Source organism: Panthera pardus, unplaced genomic scaffold (assembly GCF_024362965.1).
Source record: "Panthera pardus isolate Hobbes unplaced genomic scaffold, ASM2436296v1 HiC_scaffold_1, whole genome shotgun sequence".
In the NCBI taxonomy this organism is placed as follows: domain Eukaryota; kingdom Metazoa; phylum Chordata; class Mammalia; order Carnivora; family Felidae; genus Panthera; species Panthera pardus.
Window position 1 is genome coordinate 12,468,304 of NW_026526654.1, and position 13,356 is coordinate 12,481,659.

At 43.2% G+C, this 13,356-nt stretch overlaps 1 protein-coding gene across 3 annotated transcripts in view; it reads right to left on the reverse strand.

Annotated features, from left to right (window-relative positions):
- MYO16 (myosin XVI) overlaps window positions 1-13,356 on the reverse strand; it is a 609,969-nt gene that overhangs the window by 27,447 nt on the left and 569,166 nt on the right. The gene's annotated exons all lie outside the window — the stretch shown is intronic.

Below are 13,356 nucleotides of genomic sequence, written 5' to 3' on the forward strand. Positions count from 1 at the left end.
GAGAAGTACTGTAGGGGAAACTGAGGATAGTTTGGTGAAGCAGGGACAGCAGTGGGAGGAGCCTAAGGGCCTCAGAGAGTGAACGGGTACCTTGGGCCACTACAGTGGAAAGTTGGCATCTCATTTGGGCCGCAGGGAGGCGAAGAGGGGAGTAGAGGACAGACCAGACATTATCGAGTCTACGTGTCACACGAACTCCATTGGCTAGTGTTCACACACAATGGGGAGGAAGGGGTTGGTGGACTCCTATGAGGAAAAGGCCACGGTAGCTGCCCACCCCCAGCAGACCAATTCATCACCAGCCTTGCAGGACAAATAGAGGGTTCAAGGACATGGAAAGCCCCCACTGAAATACTACAGAAGTCCCCATAGGCACCAAAGGATTTTATCAGTGATCCCTCACGATAGAAACAGGGTTTCTCCACCTCAGCGCAGCTGGCGCTTTGGGCTGGAAGTTTGTCTGTTGTGGGGCTGCCCTGTGCACTGTGGGATGGTTAGCAGCATCTCTGGTCTCTGCCCTATATGGTAGTAACACCTCACAACTGAGAGAGCCAAAAAATGTCCCCCTGGTGGCAAAACCACCGCTGACTCAGCACCAACAGGAGACAGGGGTTGAGAGTCACCACAAGTGACTTGTTCATAAAGATAAAAGCAAAAATGAATGACTGGGACCTCATGAAGATAAAAGGCTTCTGCACTGCAAAGGAAACAATCAACAAAACTAAAAGGCAACCGAAAGAATGGGAAAAGGTGTTTGCAAATGACATATCAGACAAAGGGCTAGTATCCAAAATTTATAAAGAACTCACCAAACTCCACACCCAAAAAACAAATAATCCAGTGAAGAAATGGGCAGAAGACATGAATAGACACTTCTCTAAAGAAGACATCCAGATAGCCAATAGGCACACGAAAAGATGCTCAATGTCACTCCTTATCAGGGAAATACAAATCAAAGCCAGACTCAGATACCACCTCACACTAGTCAGAGTGGCTAAAATGAAGAAATCAGGAGACTATAGATGATGGAGAGGATGTGGAGAAACGGGAACCCTCTTGCACTCTTGGTGGGAATGCAAACTGGTGCAGACACTCTGGAAAACAGTGTGGAGGTTCCTCAAAAAATTAAAAATATATCTACCCTATGACCCAGCAATAGCACTGCTAAGAATTTACCCAAGGGATACAGGAGTGTTGATGCATAGGGGCACTTGTACCCCAGTGTTTATAGCAGCACTTTCAACAATAGCCAAATTATGGAAAGAGCCTAAATGTCCAACTGACAAATGGAGAAAGAAGATGTGGTTTATATACACAAAGGAATACTACTTGGCAATGAGAAAGAATGACCATTTGCAGCAACGTGGATAGAACTAGAAGGTATTACGCTAAGCGAAATAAGTCAGGCAGAGAAAGACAGACACCATATGTTTTCACTCTTATGTGGATCCTGAGAAACTTAACAGAAGACCATGGGGGAGGGGAAGGAAAAAAAAAAGTTGGAGAGGGAGGGAGCCAAACCATAAAAGACTCTTTAAAACTGAGAACAAACTGAGGGTTGATGGGGGGTGGGAGGGAGGGGAAAGTGGGTGATGGGCATTGAGGAGGGCACCTGTTGGGATGAGCACTGGGTGTTGCATGGAAACCAATTTGACAATAAATTTCATATTAAAAAAAAAAAGATGGAAACATGAAAAGAAGAAAATTACCTGATGGAATGAGCTCAATCCAGGGGCCTTAAATTATGAAGTGATAGCTGCTCTTCTCTAAAATTGTAATTAACTAGTATGGTATAATTGATCAGACATATACAGGCTTCCCAAATTCAAGATCATTAGGAAATCACTGCACGCCTTTTCAGATCAGGAGTGAGTGAGCTCCCCAGGAAGTCCACAGAACCCTATCAGCACATAACAAGCCCCCCTACCCCCAGTCAATCTTCCTGTTACAGATACAAAGGCCTTGGCATGGAAAGGTTAGCTTCATCGACACCAGGCACACTGGGGCCAGCACCTGGAAAGGGATAGGCCTACACATGGAAGTCATGGGGCAAGATGGGCCCTGGCCACAAGCAACAGCAATGTCTGAAGTTGGCCAGGGGAAATTATATTAGAGACTGGCATAGCAGGTGTGGGAAAGGGGCCAATCAATCAGTGTTTGAGTGATCTGGAAACTAAACCAGGAGGGAGGAATGATGGACATCTGAGATCAGTCACAAATTGGAATCCCAGGCATCCAAATAAGCAGGGAGTCAGCAAAAACTGGGTGTCCAGGCAGGAAGGCACAGCCGAGTCCGGGATTCATGTGTAGCAGGAGTGTCAGAGGTGTGGGGGCTGGTGGGGGAAACAGAGAGCTTACTGACGAGCAAGGACAGACGTCCACCTTCTGGAGCACTGGGTTCCAGGAATTGGACGGTGGGGGAGAAAGCTGTCATCCATTTTTCAAAACTAAATTATAAATCAGAAGTTTACGCCCCAAATAAAACAGAAACTCAGTGTGCCGAGGATACAGACTCAGAGCCAAATCAATAGCATAATGTGCTATATATCACGTCATAAAGAAAGTTAAGAAGTATTTGTGGTCATTGTCTGAGTAAGGCACTGGGAAATACAATGACTAAAGGAAAGTCCTGCCATTGCACAGGAGTGGCCTTCCACCAGAACACACGGCAGGGTGATTTGTGGGTTAGTCAGCATCCTGGAGAGAGCAGGGGTGAATTCTGATGGAGGGGATTAGGGGAATGTGATGGTGGGGACGCCAAAGGGTCTGGGCATTCCGGGACGAGAAGGCTCCGAATGGTCAAGAAGGTGAGATGGGCCTCCTTGGGAGACCTCCAGGGAAGAAGTTCCAGATGGTTCCATGCCTCAAGAAAGGACCACTGAGAGGGTGCGGCCAGCGGGGGCCCCTGCAGAATGTGCTGGAAGGTAGAGAGATCAAGGGCAAGCACTTCACATGCCATCTCACAGACGTCTGACAGTAGCCTGTAAGCCACGGACAACACTGTGGGTTTCCAGAGGGGATGGGATGTGATGCCATTTTACCTGAGTGGTGAGTGAAGAGGCATTTCTTACCTGTTGACTAAAGAAATCACTGATCCCAGAACCTGTGGCAGGGTCACCAGGGTAGGGACAGAGGGTGTCATTGTGGGGCAGGTGAATGTGTGGGGACCCCGGTGTGGGGGGGTGGTTCAGGGAGAAGAAAGCGGTGCTGGAAAGCTTGCCGTGGATGGTATCTCCTCCCCTTGGGCAGGTGCAGGTTGGGGGAGGAGCTGAGACTGACCAGCCTGGGGTGCAGAAAACCCTGCCTGGATGTCTGTAGCAAACAGGTGGGAGAACCCCACTTGGGCCAATATACCCAGCAAATGGAAGCAGCAGATAAAGTAATAGCCAGGCAGCCCTGGAGGTGCAGAGGATGTTAGAAGGCAGAGTTTTGTTCCGCTTTGTTTTTGACCCAAAAGATTTCTATCTTATTGTCATATTGGAAGCAGCACGTGTTAAAGGCAAATAATCTAACAGTGACACCAGAAGAAAAAAAAATGTGGAGGAAAAATGTATTACTATCTCTATTTGAACATTTAAAAATAAACATATGCCAAAAATAAAAATTTATACATATATAAAAATATTTTACATAAATTATATATATATATATATATTTTATAAAATATTAAAAAATGAAAAAGAATACAGAATATTTAAATACACTAAATAAAAGGCTCTACTGTTCTTAAAACATCCTACAAATCAAAATAAAGGACCTACTGGCAGATTTTAAAATATGGGAAAAGAATATGTATAGAGAGGAAAGAGAGTATATGGCCCCTAAATGATAAACATGTTCATTTTCATTAAGTACCCAAAGAAATGCACATAAAGGTAACAATAGCTTAGCCACCTTATTGGTCAAGATAACAAATATTTCAAAACTTTTTGTTACTGAAATTTCATACACATATAAGAGTCAAGAGAATACGCAAGGAAAGTCCACGTGCCCATGACCAAGCTTTGGGATGTTTGTTATTTCAATTTTGTTTCATTTACTTCTCATTAGCTTTGAAAAAAAGAAAGAAAAGAAAAGATGTAGCAATTGTGTCATTTCACCTGTCAGCTAGCCAAAGACCCCAGAAAAGGCCCCAAGTCTTGGGGTAAAGAATTCTACTGTGTTCCTACCAAGTTAAAGGTTCTTGATCAGTGCTGGGGGCCATCGAAGGTCAATCTGGAACCTTTATTTGTCGACTTCCATTGAAGGCTTCTACCACGGACAATTGCTCGCACATACTCATGAACGTGCTTTCGTTTTCTTGCAGCCACAGCCTTGTCCCCAGACCCCATTCTGTGGTGATAATTCCCAGTGGATGTAGTTCTGTGTCCTCAACACATTCTTACTACAGCGGCAACAGTGGGCCTCAAAATGCTAAGCATGTCCATTTGATATGAAACCATCCGTTTAAGGAGCCATGCTTGTCCAAATTAGAGCAAGGGCTAAGATCTTCTGAAACTGTCCCTGTCCTACCCCCCAGATACCCAGCTCTTCTGTTCAAAGAAAGCATGCAGAGGCTTCGAGAAGGCATTCCCCACCTGCTGATCTGGGCCACGTAACAGATGGCAGCACTCTGTACAACATGCTGTTTGGCACTGGGGCTTGGCAGGGGGGAGTCAGGAAGTCATCAGCCTTGATCCAGGGGCCAGGTAGAGGGAGGAGGCTCCCTGCTCCTCTCCCTGAGCAGTGGGTGCTGCTCAGAGCTTTGTCAATTCATCCTTCCCCGGGATGCTCAGGGGAAGTGGTATTTAGGACACTCTCCTCATCATGTGTGGTGTGGATCCAGGCCCTGGACTTCCCTGAGTTTGTAAGGTGATTTTGCAAAGGGGGAGACTCTGCGGCGGTGAAGTCTACGCATAAAACCCTCGGGGTTTATGTAGAGCCTTCTAAGAAGAGAAGAATAGGGCAGGCTGGAGAGGGTGGTGTGGCTCTGAGTCTTAAGTAATGAACCCCTTAGAATCTTCCAGTCACAATCCCTGAGGCTCTGTTGGGACCCAAGTGTGTTTAGTTGATAGCAATATATGATTCTCCTTGTGTGTCCTCCCAGCTTACCAAATACCTCCGATCTCGAAGTCATGATTCTCCTGGTTTTTGTGAAACTGCATGCTGGCGTTCCCGTCTCTGATCATTTATTCCGTATCTCCACGCCTGTCCTTCTCAAAGTACGTTTCTCAAAGCTTGGCACTCCACATGGTTTTGTGGTCAGATTTTCTCCTCGTTTCTCTTTAAAACTTTTCCTCTGATGCTGCAAATGATCCCCATTTCTCCAGCTCCCGTGAAAATCCTGCCTTCCCTATCTTTCCCTCCTGGAGCTCCCCTTAGACTCCCGAATTATCACCAGCATTTATGTCACGACTGTCTACCACCAGAAGTCCTTCTCATCGCTTGAACTCCAAACCCAACCCACAGGATAAACCTCTCAGAACTCCGCTTCTTCTGTGAAAGAGTGCGCTGTTCTCTCCCTCCTATCCCAGTCCATCCTGGAACATTCTCCTTGGTGTTAATAGGATCAACACACACCTGCTGTTCCCAACCTCGGGTTTTGTTCCACTCTTCACCCTGAGTAACACAATCAGGGAAGTTCCTCCAAAACAGCCAATGTATGGTACCCCACCCTCTCCAAGCAAAGACCAGTCTTCCAGAGACACTCTTTGAACTGGCATTCAACGCCATCTTATTCACTGACCTACGCCATCAAAGTAGCTCACTCCCATCCCGCCACGGAGATATATTTTCTTCCCTGGAAGGTGTGCCCTTCTAGTCTGAATCTCATTCATTTTGAAAATCCCAATCCTCACCAGGAGCATCTGTAAAATCCCAGCCCTCGTGAATCTCTTCCTCCACGTGGTGGCCACACGAGAGCACTCCTTTTTTGTGTGGTTGACCTGACACTTGTCACTGGCTGCCCTGTTCTGTGATCTCTCTTGACACATAATGCTAATGCCCTACATATGCTCTGCTTATACCCAAAGAGCACCCCGTGATTCGCTTAGACTCCCCACTGCTCTGCACGCATTGCACAGTGCCTGCATGCAACTGGTGCTTAATAAATGCTTTGTGACTGATGTGCACCTGCCTCTCACTAGGCTTCTTCAGGCCATTCTGTCCTTTATATTATTTTGAATCTTCGAACCCTCCAAGGGATAAAACAGAACCTTTCCTGGAACGCTCCCATAAATCCCGACGTCCATTCATTCCTCCAAAATGATATGCGAGTTTGACTCTATGCATGTGTGTATTGGGGTCGATGTCATTACCATAGATTCTAGCATTACAGTCTGTCTGGTCTTGGACAAATTAATTCGTGGCCTTGTGCCTTATCGACATCATGCATTTTTGTTTTTATTGGACACATTTTTCAGTGATCTAGCTCCAAGAAACCTAAGCTTTTCTGATATCTGTGTAGTAGGTAATGTATATAGAGCATTATTTGGGGTGGCATCATTGTACCAGATCCTCATAACAATCCCATACGGCAGGTCCCTTGATTATCCCCATTTTTAAGATGAGAAAACAGAGGACCAGAAAGGTTAAGTAATTTGCTCACAGCCATGGAATCAATGAACCTCAGAGCTGGGGCCTGAGCACAGGCAAACAGGAACAATGCAGCGTTGCCAGGAAAGAACAGTCAGCCTTTGAATCCAGCTGTTTTTAATCGGGGCTTCTTAACTACAGTGGAGGAGATTTAATTAAATGGAGTCCAAATTAGCAATTATTCAATATGACTTCAAAATATTTTTAGCCAGAAGGAGTGGGGCAGGGCTTTCTACATGCCCGAGAAGCTGGCTTTCTTTGCAAAGCTACCTTCTGCTGCTGAAAATAGATAATTGCACAATATTCCAGATTGTCAAGTGAAGGCTTGCTTCCTCTGGCAGTCAGCTTTTGAGTCAGACAACAGTATGAGTTCCAAAGAATCTATACAATTCCCATAAACAAAGTGATGTTGTAAAACGTATATGTGAATGTTTTTCACGGGCTCCAACCAGAGGAGCCCTGCCAGCATTCCACATCTACCTCGAGCAGGGCTGACGAAAAGCCGTTTTTAGATGTTTCCAGAATCACTGGGGTTTGGTGCTCCAGTGGCGCTCGATTCAATACGGAATCTACAAAAAATGCAGAGTTCCAGGTCCCAGAGCGTCCTATCCAGTCTGTCCCTACGGAAAGCCCTTTACACCGCAGATAACCCTTACTGCACACCGACGATAAACATAACCCAAATAAAAAGAGAGACAGTCCTCACAGAATGATAAATGTAAAATCAAGTGTAATGACTGTGTTCTTTAGTTGCCATTTGTTTCCTGATGCCCAGCAATAAAATGTATATTCACTGAGCAGCAAGCAAGCAAATCGTACTGAACATAAAATGGCCTGGCTGGAATTTCTTTATGTCTTTATTTCCCCCCACGAAATAAACATCTTTATACTCACAATATTTTGTGTGATACAACGAAAATGTCCTAACACTGAAAACTGTTCTTTAATCTAATGATAAATAACCACAAGTCCAGGGAATAATTAAGTATACCAAAAAAGATCTAAGTCTGTGTTCACATCAGTAAAAGGATGGCAATTAAAGTAAATGATAGCTATAATTACCCACACATAACTATATTTCAGCAAACGAACAAACAGAGAATTATTTCTGGGAAGCAGAGGTAGCATGCAGATCCTGGCATTCAAGATAAATCATTTCCTAGAAAAATAACACTATTTCTGATTCAATTAGAATTCCAAGTTATTTTAAACATTTATTTCCATCTTGTGCCTTTATTTAGAAAGCACACTGACTATCCCTGGTGAATTAGGAATCGGTACCAGTAACCGCTTTCAGAGCGAGGATGGGTCACACCTACATCAGGCGTGGCACAGGTGTAATATCGGGTCAGTTCTTATACTGATGGGCAGAAGTTTTCTGACTCCACACCCTGCACAGAACTTACTGGTCCCTGCGTAACATGCAACATGGCCCCGGTCGGTAAGTGCTTACCCAGTGCTAAGCACTGTGCCCGATGCTGTAATGATGATGGGAAGGTGGCAGGAGACGGGACATCCATGGTGTTCACGAAAGTAGAACCACATAAACGTGGCAAGTGGCTTTGAAAGACTGAAATCCCAACTGAAATAATTTTCCTTTTGTGCGTGTGGCTCCTGATTATTTCCAAGGGATCATCAATTAATGACAACTCAGAACTAGCTTTATTTTAAACTCTGGTCCCTATGAGATTTAAGGGGTAGTGTGTTCTAGGGCCTGAACATTTGCCAGATGCTGAAGGTGAGAAGCCCGAGAGCCCTACATATTTAATGTGATATTATTAATTTCAGGCAATGTATTCCAAAAAAATTTCCATCTGGGGCTAGAGGATTTCTTGTCTGTTCCATTGGTTTTTGACTTTACTTTGATTTTTAGAGTAAAACTCACAGATTTTTGTATGAGGTTTTCCAGGATTATTGTCCAAGCCATAACGTTTGGCTTTTGACTCAAGACACAGACAAATTAAATAATTTGGTGACAAGAAGTTTCTATTTTCTCTTTCTTTATGGTAGGATAAACTTCACCCAAGGAGCTAGGGAGAAGGACACTGGGTGAAATTTTAGCAAAAATGAATGAGAATAAGGTCATCTTTCTTAAATAGATGTGTATTCAGTTTTGGTCATTCTAACATATTTTAAATTCCTTTTTTTGTTGTTTTTTTTTTTTTGTTTAGTGGTGATCTTTAAATCCTCCAAAATTGCAAGGAAAACAGGTATTAATTACTTTCTTAATAGGTACGTGTAGTCCTTGTGAAATATACTTCTATCGCATACTTGCTGGCTATTATTGTCACTCAAATTCCATTTTTATTATATTAAGACTATTTAAGTTCAATATAAGGGTATACAATTGTTTTTGTTATCTTTACCTCCTCACAAAGGAATTACTTCTCACATCAGAGATTTCAGAAAGTAACCATCTTAATTTTTTTTTAATTTAAAAAATTTTTACTTTACGTATGTATGTATGTATTAATTTATTCAGAGAGAGTGAGTGCATGTGCGGTCGGGGGTGGGGCCAGAGAAAGAGGAAAAGACAGAATCTTAAACAGGATTCACACCCAGTGTGCCTGATGTACGGCTAAATCTCAGGACTGTGAGATCATGACCTGAGAGGAAATCAAGAGGTGAATGCTTCACAGAGCCACTCTAACTCCCCAGAAATTCACCATCTTAAAAGAAAGATTGTATCTCAAAAAAAAAAAAAAAAAAAGGAAGATCGTATCTGTATACGTCCAGCTAAACAGATGCACATAGATGTGAACGTCAAACATTGACATGGGGAGTTTTACAAAACTCCTCTTTTAATTAAGATGTTGTCTCAAGGGTGGAAAGGTGGGAGATAATCTTGCTGTCTGACAGCTTATTTACTGTAAATCCTGGCAGCCCTAAAGGATGGAGTGTCATGTACTGAACACACGTATGGCTATCTGTAATCAACTCAGATTTGTAGTTGTTGACAGAGATAGACCACGGTATTCCAAATGGGGGGAGCAGAACAGTAAAACTACATCCATGTATAACTCAAACTTTATAAAAATAAAGCCAAATATACAATGTAGATACACGCATTTGTGTGAAAAAATAAAACTCAACACAATGGAACAATAGACATTTTTGGAGTATTTCTAGGTAATAGGATTGATGGTAGTTTTTATTCTTTATTATTCTTCCCTAAAAGAATTGTTCTTCGCACTGCTCTAAAACATGTAAAATTTTCATAACATGCATGAAATTATAAATGCCACATTAATAATATGTTATTTTTAAAAGCTGTGAAATTCAGTCAGGAGACGATGTTTAGAAAGGTCAAAACTGGGGCACCTGGGTGTCTCAGCTGGTTAAGTGTTTGACTCTTGGCTTCAGCTCAGGTCATGATCTCCCAGGATCAGGATCGAGCCCTGCGTTGGGCTCTGTGCTGACAGGGCAGAGCCTGCTTGGGATTCTGTCTCTCCCTCTTTCTCTGCCCCCTCTCCCCCACGTTGCTTGTGCTGTCCCTCTCTCAAAATAAATAAACATTTTTTTTTTAAAGGCAGGACAATACTATGGAGTCCGAGAGCCTGCATCATTCTTTGCTGAACTTTGGTCTGTTCGCGGTGGCAATACAATTCGGTCAGTGGTTTCCTTTTTCTAGCGGTCTTTCTTGCTGGTAGAAAAATCCTTCTCTATCTTACTGATGTAAGATACTGCCACCCCCCACCCCACACCCCCATTGCACCAAAAAGCCTCTGCCTTGTGATCTGCCTACTTTTGATCATTATTCATTATTCTTGCTTAACATGGTGGGTGAGATTCCTAAACACATTTGGGTTTTTCTCCTTGCATGGATTCCAATGATCTTTTTTCCGAGTGTCAACAGAGAATCCCCACAATGCTCTGGAGACCTTAATGCTCTGTCCCCACCGACTACCTGCCTCTGGTCCCTCCAGGTAACCTGTGACTTGTCACTGCAATGCCCTGCCTGGTTTTCATCCTACACTCGCTGTCCTCCTCCCGCTCTGGACCCTGGCGGAGAGCACACGTGGGTGGGCAATGTACTAGGCCTAGAAGCTGTACCCCCAGCCTCCCTATGTTCTTCTGGACCTAGAGGGACTTCTGACACAGGATGGGGACATCCCTATGGGGGATGCATACAGTCCCTCCCTTCTGGAGCCCCTCCCCCCAGCCCCTCCCTCGCCAAACCCCCTCCTCCTTTCCAGAGTCCCACCCCCCTGGAACCCCTCCTCCCCAGCACCCCCCTCCCAGAGCCTCTCCTCCCGGAGCCCCTCTTCCTCAGAGCCCCTCCCCTATCTCTCAACCTCGCTCCCCTCCCCCAGCTCCCCTTCCTAGGAGCCCCACCTCCCGCAGCCTCTCCTCCCCTGTGCTCAGTGCTCCCATTCTGCAGGTTGTGTTGTGTTGTGTGTCGCTCTCCTGCGCTTTTCATGTGCATTTTCTCTAATTACCAATGAAGCTGGGCTCTGAAAAATGTTTGTGCTTATTAATGTCCAAAAACAATTTCCTATTCAATAGTCTTGTTTATAAGTAAACTCTGAATATGAGTCTTCATTAGTTAAATGTGTTGAATACATGTGTATACTTATACACACACACACACACACACACACACACACACACACACACACAGTTTTTCCCCTTTGTGGTTAGCACTCTTTTGTGGCCTGTGTAAGAAGTTCTTCTTTCTTTTCCTACCTCTGAAGTTAAAAAAAAATCATCCTATATTTTCTACTACAAATTTTATTTTATGTTTGACACTTGGATGTCTAATCCACCAGAAATCTTTTGTGTGTAGGGCACCAAGTAGGGGTCAAGTTCACTGTTTTCCTCACATGGGTAGCCATCGATTATCCTTCCCCCAGCGCCCTGCAATGCCAAGTTCGTCATAAATTAAGTGGTTTTTATGCAAGCTGGGAAGCTTTTCTTTATTTCCCCCTTCTTCTGTATCCCTAGCCTCTGGAAGAGTTTGTGTAATATTGGCATTGTTTCGTCCTTTTTAAAATTTTGAGGCAACTCACTGGAAAAGTCATTTGGGCCTAGTGTTTTCCTCATAGAAAAGTGTTCAATTACAAATTCAATTAATTTAATATTTACGTTACCGTTTAGCCTTTTTTATTTTTTTTTTTGGTCCATTTTGGTTAGTTGTATTTGTTTTTTAATGTGTCTCCTCATCTAAATCCACAAATTAAAAATAAATAAGTAAATTCGCAAAACTGTCTTGGCACAAACTGTTTGTACAATACTCAGTATTATTTTTTCATTTCTGTAAGATCTGTGGCAGGCCCCCTCTTTGTCCCCAGAGTTGGCCTTCTGGGTCCCCTTCTTTATTTCCCTGCCACCCTTGCAGGAAACTTGGCAATTTTATTCATGCTGCAAAGATTGTTTTTGTTTGAAAACTTTTGGGTTTGTTATTTGTTACCTATTTGTTATAAATTTCAGTGACACAGTTCTTACCTTTGTCACATCTTTCCTCCTACTTGCTTAGTGTTTAATTTGTGGTTCGGTTTCCAACTTGTTGACATTTAAAAAACCCAATTTTTGGCCTTTCTTCTTTTGTAATGTATGGGTTTAAAGACATACATTTCCACTGATGAAGACATTAGCAGTATCCTGTGCATTCTGTTATGTTTTCATTGGCATTCGTTACAATATTCTGTATTTTCCCTCACATTTAAATGTTAAGCATCATGTTTTACATGGTTTTCAGAAATTTTAGGCTTTAAAATATTGTATTAATCAATTCACTTTTTAAAAAAAGTATAGCATGTTTTTTAAAAAATATTTAATATTTATTTATTTTTAAGAGACAGAGAGAGACAGAGCATGAGTGGGGCAGGGGCAGAAAGAGAGGGAGACAGAATCCGAAGCAGGTTCCAGGCTCTGAGCTGTCAGCACAGACCCTGACGGAGGGCTCAAACCCATGAACTGGTAGATCATGACCTGAGCCGAAGTCAGATGCTTAACCGACTGAGCCACCCAGGCACCGCAATCAACTCATCTATAATGGAAATTCACATTAAACGGGTCTCTTAAAATTTCATGGATTTCGAGTTCAGTTATTTTCAAAGGTGCTTTTGTGTCTACCATCCACGACCTTTCTATCTGGCCTGTTTTCCAGAAATCTCTGGTTTACCTCTTTTTCGCCAACTTTTGGGTGGACTGGCTTTTATTATTGTTTTACCCTCTCTATTAGTTTGGAAATCATATACTCCACTATTATTCCTTCTGTGGTGGCCTTTGAAATTACAGCTAGTTTGAGTTATCTGTGCGTAATCAGAAACGCTGTTTTACCATCTCAACTTCACTTGGTTTTTTCATTATTTTCCTATTTGTATCTCTGAGAATCTGGGTATGCCTGGGCTTCATCTTCCAGTTCTTACCTTTTTCTAAAACTATCTTTAGCTCCTTTTCATTCTTACAGAAGTTTTTTTATTGCTTATAAAAATCTAGGGACACTAGGGTGGCTCAGTCCATTAAGCAGCCGACTCTGGCTCAGGTCATGATCTCAGGGTTCGTGGGTTCAAGCTCCGTGTGGGGCTCTGTGCTGACAGTTCGGACCCTGGAGCTGCTTTGGATTCTGCGTCCCCCCCACCCCCACCCCTCTCCTGCTTGCACTCTGTCTCTCTCAAAAATAAACAAACATTAATTTTTTTTTTTTAATTCTAGCTTGGCAATTATTTTATTTGAGCACATGACATACGTGACTTTGGTGTCTTTGGGCTTCCATTGTTGCTCTTTGGAACTTGTCTTTTTTTTAACTTCTGGCTGCTTTTAAGATTCACTCTTAGTTAC